Here is a 7,758-nt window from a genome sequence, read left to right as displayed (position 1 = left end):
ACAATTTATTATCCTGGTCACTAATGTTAAACCAGTCATTATTGAATTAGGTTTTAGGGAAAACCGCCTATTCAGCATAAGGAAAACTAGTACAGCAAACGTGGTAAGAAACAGTAACTAATGTTGTCATACGGCACTTTTACAACTTACCGCACGATATTGGCGTCCACGTTCCCAACAAGAGTCATGCACGGCATGATCTTTATCATCAACGGAAAGTTATGGACGCCTTCATACAAATTCATACATTACGTCCATTTTATGAAAGCGTTGTTACTGTTAAATTATTAAAACATAAAAATTATTCTGTAACGTCTAAATAGCATTTAAAGCTAGACTAAACAGTTCCTTAATTTAATTTAATTCAACGGAAAGTTATATATACGAGTATATTATATAAACAATCTTTATACAAATTTATTTACATTACGTCCTTTTTATAAAAAAACAGCAGCAGCTGCTCAATTAAACTTTAAAATTTATTTACCTGTAATTTTTAATAATAATAGGAGTATTCATTATAATTAGCAGTATTGTCTCTTGGGATTGCAATGATAATTTTAAAACAATCTTTTAAAAAATAATGATACCTTTCTAATGCTATTAGATTAATCTCATTTATATGAATTTTCTCTCATATAAATCTCTTTGTCAAAATTAAATTTGACATTTCACAAGATCAAAAATAATATTTAATATAATATAAATGAACAATATTCTATTAAGCTCGAAAGTATTTACATAGTTATAATTATCTTTCTTTACGTGCAGGGAGCTTTTAATTAGTTCGTTAACGTCAATTATTTTAGTTCAACTTCAGTAATGAGTAGTTTAATTAAAATAACTGATGAAATATAAAAATTCCATACAGCCAATCGACTCAGTGCGCATGACATAATATAGAAAATGATGTCATCTCCTTGAGTACGTTACTTATAAATCATACCAATATTGATGGGCAGTAATTATGCGCCTAGAAAAATTATATAGTCCTCCTAAATTTTATTAGTGGACTTTATACAAGTAGTGTAGGTATATAGAACTCAAGTATAATAGAAGTCCTTGAAGTCATGTAGAATTTTACTAGCTACTGTTTGACATCTGTGCTATCTGAAAATATAGATAGATAATAGGCGACCATATTGACAACATAATACTATAATAATAATCTCAGGACTATTTACACAGCGCCATCTAGACTCAAATTCAGCTAGCTAAAGCTTTGGTTATGGGTACTAGACAACTGATACAAATACATAAATAATTTTTTTTTTCGTAAATACATTCATATTTTACATGGAAAACACCCCATCGAAACAAAAAAATCATACTCATAAATATAAATGTTTGTGCCGTGCGAGGAATCGAACCTGCCACCATCGGAATTAAGGCGGTGTGCTAACTGGGCTACCGAGGCCGTCAATGATCATTAGAAAATTGTATGTCATCATGATCTCACCCATAATATTCGTTGCTTGACATATGTAGGTATTGTCCTTAGAAGTATATAGATTTTCACCATTTTTTTTTCATGGTCAGGTACTGTTACAGGTACTGTTGTGGGTTTTCTGTTTGTTTACCTTCTCATTTTGAATTTAGTATAAAACAAATACACTACTGGTAACTGTGGAGTTGCTCGGAAGAAATATTTATTTATACAAGCTTCAATTTTGTTAAAACTTAATACTGTTAGTTATTCTCTATCAGACAATCTTTGAAGTGCAGAGATACTCGAAGGCTATTTAGTATCTATACTAATATTATAAATGCGATAGGGTGTCAGTCTATACAGACAGACTGACTGAAGTTTATTATCTTTTCACGACTATGCCGCTGAATGGATATGTGAAAATAAATTGTATCACGAAGACTGTTATAGGGCATTTTTGTATCAAAATTGCGAAGCATGTAATTTTGTTTTAAAATAAATTTGATAAACGTTAGGGAGGGAGTGGATACAATGGACTATTCCTATATAGTTACAATATTTATTCGGAGCGTCTATCGCGAAAATCTATAATATTAAGTACTTACTCGTTACACACCGATCTAATTACTTGTGTGTACTTTATCTATTATTTATCCATACCGACTTCTATCGAAAACACCATTTCTAATAATGTTTATCGAAATATAAACTTCTTTGATGAAAAATTCTTAGTAATCTCAATTTTATGGGCGATTTAAACTCTACTAAGCTTAATTTGCTTACTTCCAATGGTCGCGGGATCGTTTCCTCGCACGTTACACATTTTTATTCATTAAGTGACTGTTTGTATCAGTCTGGGTGATTTCTATATATATATGTACATTGTATTATTATACGCATGTATTTACAAAAAAAAATGTACATTTGAATTTGTATCAGTTGTCTAGTGCCTATTACTCCTGTGCTTAATTTGAAATTAGACGGCACTGTGTGAATTGTCCTATATAATCTACTTAGGTATATACTATATACTTAAAATCATATGGATAAATAATATATATTTATGTATGTAATAAAAAACTTATTACTTTTATTAGTACTAATTTTAGTTTATAATTACTTAGTAGCAATACTAATCTAAACTAATATTATAAAGAAGTAAAGTTTGTGAGTTTTATGTTCGGGGTAGTTAACGGTACTACGGAACCGAATTTAAAATTTGTTTTAATGTGGGAAAATCCTATATTTATAAAGACTATGTCCGTTCGGATTGGAGCTGTAGTGAAAAATGTTGCAAAAAGACGGAAAATGTAAATATATAGTAGTAGGTACTCTGTTTAGTTCTAACATAACGATACCAGTATGTTTTACTACTTTTCTAATTGTTTACTTACTCTGTGGTTACTTAGTGTTCAGATTAAACTGTAGATACATGAATACACAATGTAATCTGTGCTAATACTGCGGAAAAAGAAATGCAAAGCAGGAAAGTAAGATATTCAATTTTATTCAAATCATTCTTTGCTATGTAATGACTAATACATAACATCTTTTTTAATTAATTTCATTTAATCATTAATTATTTCATGACACTTTATTCATTCAAAAATGTAATTGACGCAAAATTATGTGTAAATGTACTATGTAGCGAGAATCAAAATTATTTAGTAAACATTTTTATCTACCTTTTTCATAATTATTTTTTGTTGGACTAATCGAAGTCGCACTCCACCAGTTCCGGTATTACGTATTTACATAGTTAAATATTTACAAGTATTACGGTATTCTACCTAATACTAGTCACTACACATTAAGAAGCAATAAGTTTGTAGAGGAAACACAAACGTAAAAACTTTGGTGCCTATTATATATAGGTACATACATGCAAACTTATATTTTAGCTCTAATTGACTGTTGTGATTTAGTGACAAAAGTGAGGCCAGTGTTTCTTTTCAGTTGTTCTTACTCGAACTACTTTCCGAACTGAAAGTAGATTTGACTTAACAATAGTTTCTGTATTAGACCTAAATGAATAAAGATTTATATAATGCATTTAAAAGTTCAGTGGGAACACACACTATTTACAATGTTTGTGTCAAAAATTTTGCTAGGAAAATATACAGATTACTTAAGCTTAGTCATCTGGAATAGTAACACATAAAGAGTACTACAAGCGTGACATGGTGACGTAATATCTGTGATGCTTTTCACGTAGATGTATAGGCGATAGGGGTGGGATGTTTTGCCATTCCGTTTCATAAAAAAACGATACCTTGGCATAAGAAACGGAAACCTTCAATTAAAACCTTATAACCAAAGCACTGGCTGTTGTAGTAACAATAAGCATACTCTCTATCCCCCTAGAATAGTCCCCAATAGAAAGGAATTCATTGATTGTTAAAGTGTACCTAATTTTAAATACACAGTATTTTGAAAACACAGTAATAGTATTTATAGACAATTTCAATTACATAAAATTCAAAATAGAAAGGAATTAGAAATAGAAAAAGTCTCCTGAGATCCTCTCTCGGTTTACAAATTTCAAATCTAAATCTTATCATTCCATTGAATAGTTAAATATAAGTAACTGGTTGATTTTATTGCTCTCAAGTAATCGCTTCATTATAAATTGAAAGTTTCGCTTCAATAGTTTGTTAAATGTTACCTAATGACCTTGAAAGCAGTAATTAAACAACGTTAATTTATATTTTCTATTTTCAACAAATTACTGACCAGCACTCCATCGACTTTTAGGAAAATCTCGATAATAAGTTCTTTTTATAGTAGAAATATTTCAAGACCCAGTTGTAAACTAGCATTAATTATAATGGAATAGAATAGGATCCATTTCTTATAAGCAGCTTCTCGCGACAGTCTTCATACTAACAGAAAATCTTCTCGATTCTCTCTTTGCCTTGCTAAGTATTAATAGTTTTTGCAATAAAATAATATAGAAAAATATGTCTACGCCATAACCTGTGATATTGTTCAGCAAATACCTATTCCAACTAGCTCTTTATTCATTAATTTATTAAAACAGTACAATTTTCTAGGATCATATGTTAAAAAATCTAAAAAGAAATAGGTCAAAATCACAATAAAAATTTAGGACATGTTTTTTACTGATCCCATTAAAATTTTTGGGCACAGTGCCGTACCATAGATTAAAAAAGTCAGTTCTATGATTCCATTATTCCTACCAATCTATTTCAATTGAGAAGAATTGCGAAGAAACACAACAGTTGCAATTTTTATTATGTATTTTATTCTTATTATTTTATAGTTCACCTATGCTGTCAATATGTCAGCGGCCCTAACCATTGCTAAAAACAGTTATTTAGAATCTTTAGCTTAATGACTAATCATCTGTCTATCTAGAGTACGTAAGTAAGAAGCGTATTGTATATTTTGCTTTAGCCTTCTATTTACCTATAATTCAATTAAACACGTCAAAAGTAATAAATTGTAGCTACATTACGTTTTCCTGTATTAGTATGTAATATTATGTTATCTGTGGTATAACTAAATAATAGTACACTAGTAATAAATGATTCACAATTTTTTTATAGAGGATAAACCGCGGAAACATAAACAATATTATTTTTAAATTATTATCACCGAAACCTTTAGAACTTGACTTGAATAGATAAAATTATAAATAGTGCGTGTTAGCTTCTGAAATTCTAGATATTTAATCTAAAACTGTGACAAAACATACGTATCGACTTACTATTAACTGCTCATGTAGGAAATGATGAATGAATTTTACTTGAAATATTTTAGTTCTATTTTTAAACAACGTAACGCACATGTGTTTATTCAGTCAGGCTTTCGTCACATAAAACAAAATATATTTTTAAATTAAACTATCTTTAACATGATATATTAGACGAAACCATTTACTATTAATTCATTTTGAACAAACCAATTAATGTTTAATACTCTGCAAGCTTGTGTTTGTAAGATTGTTATATTGATTCAAATTAACGGTAATAATAAAATAAACTTTCGATCGCAGGATATATACATTTTTGTATGATTGTTTGTATCACTCGGGGTGAATAATAAGTTTCTATATATAAGTATGTATTTACAAAAAATGTGGCAATGTATTTGTATCGGTTATCTAAGACCCATAACACAAGCTCTGATTAGCTTAGGATTATGGCGCTGTGTGAATTAACAAAAATCCGTTGTAATGGTGATACCGCCCTAATAAAAATTTTTCACTAGAGCGGTACCAACTCTAAAAAGGCCTTGAATCTTAGACTGGAAATAACTAATTTATATTAGGTATATTATTAAAAATCTCACTCAATTCACACGAACATTCCAATTCAGTTTGATATATTTTGTTTACAAAATAAATAAAACAAATCTAAACTATAATTGGCGGTACGTTCGAAAAATACACGATTGACGTAAGTATTACTAGTTATTTAAATTTTTATAAGTACAACAATTTCCGTGCAAAAGCTATTAAAGATTATAATAATTTCTTAATCTGTGGAAAATAAAACAAAGTCACTGTTTAATTTCAAATTCATGTAGTCGGCGTCACGTATTCATTTTCTCACTAGTATGGAGTACGAGAGTGACGTAGATATGCAAGGTCAGAGGCTGTTGTTAGTGTCTTATGTATTGCCAACTGTGTAAAATTGTTCCCGAGCAGACGAAATTGTATAGAACAATTATTGTTGGTAAATTCAAAACAATGGTCACCTCTAGATTTTTTATACCTACTCCCAGAAATGTATACTGCTTCATTTAGGTAATTTTAGTATTTATTTATGTCAATTTCATGTAGCTGTGACCAAAAAACATTTTTTTTTCAGAATTGTCTGTAAGACATTATTTGTAGCAATAATGCTGCGTTATTAACAAAAATGGACACAAACCACTTATTATAAACAATCAAAAGTAACAATTCCAATAAAAATCAATGATTAACAAACGCCTACTACAACTTAATAGGAAAAACGCATGTATTTATTACATTTTACACATACATACAGCCTGCCAGCCAGGACATAACAGCCCAACGGATTTTAATGAAATATAACATATATATAGATTATACATTAATATACATATATCACATAAGCTACCAATTATTAAAAAAAATATATTGATAGTGAATGTGTTTTTTTACCGTTCGTCTATTTTGTCCTAAAAATGAAATTAAGTAGATAGGCGAATTGATAAATAAATAATACAATGTTCTAGTTATTTCTTATATTTATGAAACATATTGACATACCAATCGTGTTTGTATCGGTATTTCTTTCCTCCGCGTACCTTACCTGATTATACCGAGCATATACCTACTACATACTTAAAATATTACGTCTGACTTCACCAGAAAATAAATAGATGTTCTAGTAAGCTGTTGAATCAATCGAACAAGTACGCGACTTCTTTTTTTTTAAACAATATTTTGATATATTACTACTCGTGTACAAACTATCTTCATGTTAAGTTGTACTAACATCTATTTTATCGTAACAAACAGACAGACCGAAAGACACGCTTTCACATTATCAATATTGGTCTAATCTGTTTCTACTATGTTTTACCGTACACAGTATAATTTAAAAGAATCCCATGTCTTCGATAGCATTACATTGTCTGTCCCGAGCTAATATTTCTTGCGCTTAGCACTGCTCCTGAATATTTATTTTACTCTCTAACTTAAAAGTTATAGCATGATATTAAATGCCTATAAACATCTTCTAATATTGAGTTGTTAAATTTAAAAAGAATATTTAAAACTTCATTACTATTTTAAGAAAACTAGAGTCACACATATTTTTTACTGTAGTACTAAAAAAATAAAATGGAGGTGGGCAGAACATATAAATAGGAGGAATACGGATGTACAGCTAAAGATTGTTGCATGAGACAATATAAAAGAAGGAAAGGGAGATAGCGTCGTAGATAGGAGGATGATATTAAAAAAATAGTGGGACATACCTGGAAAAGACAAGCGCAGAGTCGCATTCTATGGCGAGCTCTAGGAGAGGCCTATACTGGACAGCATGACAACTTTCTCGTACCGGTGTCAAATAATTAAATAAAATTATCGTATATATTATGGAAGAAAGGTTATTAATTTAATGCTACTATTGTTATTAGTATTTTAAGAGATTAGCACGTTCAAACAAACAAACTCTTCAGCTTTATAATATTAGTATAGATATAAGGATCGTTCTGCTGAATCATATGAGTATTTCAAATGAAACCGTATGAATATGATGTAATAAATAGGCCTGCTTGTTGTACAGATGATAAGTTGGAAAAATAGTTCTGATAAGATTAACTATATAGGA

This window comes from Achroia grisella, unplaced genomic scaffold, assembly GCF_030625045.1.
Source record: "Achroia grisella isolate CSIRO2021 unplaced genomic scaffold, CSIRO_AGI_Agris_v1 utg4502, whole genome shotgun sequence".
NCBI classification, from domain to species: Eukaryota; Metazoa; Arthropoda; class Insecta; order Lepidoptera; family Pyralidae; genus Achroia; species Achroia grisella.
Note: the sequence above shows the minus strand (reverse complement) of the source record.